The sequence below is a fragment of the Anarrhichthys ocellatus genome, unplaced genomic scaffold, assembly GCF_004355925.1.
Source record: "Anarrhichthys ocellatus isolate YVR2014 unplaced genomic scaffold, GSC_Weel_1.0 scaffold7, whole genome shotgun sequence".
Classification (NCBI taxonomy): domain Eukaryota; kingdom Metazoa; phylum Chordata; class Actinopteri; order Perciformes; family Anarhichadidae; genus Anarrhichthys; species Anarrhichthys ocellatus.
The window spans coordinates 13,095,319-13,098,088 of record NW_022280037.1 but is presented as its reverse complement, the minus strand read 5'-3'; positions in this window follow the sequence as shown (position 1 = coordinate 13,098,088).

Genomic DNA, 2,770 nt, shown 5'->3' with positions numbered 1-2,770 from the left:
GAGAGAGAGAGAGAGAGAGAGAGAGAGAGAGAGAGAGTGAGGGAGAGAGATCCCTGTCGGAGCAGAAATGAATCAGATGTGTCCAGGAAGTGTGGTCTCCTCGAGGGAGAAGGACTCTCCTGTTTGCTGTTGGAGTGGATTTGATCAGAGTCTGGTATCTGAAGCGCTGGAGGTAGAATAGAATAAATCAGGACAGGTGCACACGTCCATGTTAGTTTCCTACTGGGAGGAAAGACCGGAAATGAAGCCTGACATGGACTTGAATTAGCTGTTCAACTGAACTGAATCTCATCTTATCATCTTTTCACAACTGTAAATATCTTTTCGCCCCCCCCCCCCGGAGTAATTCTGCTTTCTTACACCAAAAAACAGTCAACAGGAAATCAGGAAACAGAGCTGTACTCCATGTTCAGTCTGATTTTAAATCCTTTTTTAAATGTGTGAAGGTGTTAAATTACTCTTTAAACCTCAAACCCTGTCTCCTAAAAACTATGTTTCTTTACAACTAAACTGCATTATGTTTGAGGGAAACGTGTTTTCTCTCAGATCACCATCTCCGTTTTAAACACGTGAGTGAATTGAATAAAAATACAACAAAAAACACAATACAACAAAACTACTTTAAGTTTCGTATATAACATTAAGCGTAATGTTAAAACCAGGCGACAACCTCCGGTTCTGCAAAGTGAAGCCGACGCTTCATGTGTTAAAGCTGCATTCTCTCTAGTGTCCACCAGGGGGCGACTCCTCTGGTTGTATAGAAGTCTATGAGAAAATGACTCTAATTCTCTCTTGATTTATTACCTCAGTAAACATTGTAAACATGAGTTTATGGTCTCAATCTCTAGTTTAAGTCTAAGTCTTCTTCAATACAGCATGATGTTCATTTAGTAGTTCAGGTCGACACCCGAGACGTATACAGTGTCTCTACGTCACTCCTCCTCAGTCCAGATATGGTCACTTCCTGTTCACTGGTTGCAAAAAAACAAGATGGCGACGGACAAAACGCCGAACTCGAAGCTTCACTTCGTTCACTACATCCACTTCTTATTTATACAGTCTGTGGTTAAAACACAGGACATGAACACTGGTCTCCTGGGTGAAAGTCTTGTGTTTCTTCGTCCATTCTGACCTTTTATTAGAAACATATTTGTAATCCGACAGAAAATTGTCGACTCACAGAGAAAAAACAACCGTCAAATGGACACACACACTTTATAAAACAAACTTAAAACAAAACTTTTATTTTGCAGTAAGTATTTCTTGTTTTTCTTCTTTCTTCATGCTGCTGTTGGACATGAATATTTTATCCGAGACTTCCTCCTCTCCTCTAACCTTGACCTCCTCCTCATCCCCGCTCACACAATCTGTGTCCACATCACGTAAAAACATCCGCGGCTTGTTTCATGAAATTCTATGAGAGCGACGCAGGAAATAAACATACGCTCGACCCAAAGTTTCCTAATTGAGCTGTATGGGACGTGGCTCCTGAAGAGCATCGCGATGTCCTGAAAACCAAACTAGAGAGAGAGAGAGAGAGAGAGAGAGAGAGAGCGAGAGAGAGCGAGAGAGACCATCAGTTAGATAAGTGTCCTACACGTCATGTGATCACATGGTGTGTGTGCTGTCTGGGCCGGCGTCGGCGTCCTCAGTGTGAGGTGTCTGTGTGTTTGGCGGCTCTGCGGCAGGCCGGCCTATCTGAGAGCAGTGGGAGTCAGACACACAACAGACTCGGATCAACACTCGTCTGATTGGCCCGGCGGGGGGGCAGAGAGGATAGGAAAATAAGAGAGAGAGACGGAGGAGGAGGAGGAGGAGGGTGTTATTCTCTTCTTTTGTGTTTCTATAGAGAAACAGGTTGAGGACGAGGTAAAGCTCAGTTTGTCTGCAGACAGTCAAATCTGAGAACTTTATTTACTTATAACATCTGATAGAAATATGAGCAAAGCGAATACAAAACCTAGATTCAACTTCATGTTTTTAAAATATGTTGGTAACTGATCTATAAAGTGACATGTTTCATGCAAAACAGAGGTTTCCATTCAACAGTTCACAGTGACTGCATTTACATGCACCAGATATTCCTGTTTTTTGTCCTTATTACGAAAAAAGACATTATTCCTCATAAAGCTGTTTGCTTGCCTAATAATATGAATATTCCACTAATATTCCCGTTTACATGCAGCCGTTCATATTCAGATGAACATAAAACAAACTCATCTTCATCAGCAGTGAATCTCACGGTGACGTCGTTCTCTTCTGTGTTTGACGGCTCGACGTCCTCACACGTCGTTCATCTCGTCTAAATACGTCAAAGTGAACATCGGGAGCTAACAGATGTTCTCTCAGCGTGCTCCAGAGGTGGAGGACTTGTTGGACCTCTTTCATTCCTTCAAACAGCTTCTCTAAATCATATTTGTTCATATATATATATATATATATATATATATATATATATATATATATACAGTATATATATATGAATGAGCTATATACATGTCCAAAGAATGATCCTAGAACCTGAGCAATATCAACATACCACACGTTTTACTCTGAACATGAACTAATTCAGAATATACAAACAGAATATGATGTTTACATAAAGCGTATCATTATTGTCATATTCAAACCTGTAGAGGTACTTTTTATTAATGATTAAAATAAGTTGTAAAATAGCTACTTTTGCAATTCAAGTCTGTCATTCTGTCCAAGAGAGGCAGCGAATAAACAACCGGAAGAGAAAGACATGCTGGCTAGCTGACAGGTCGGT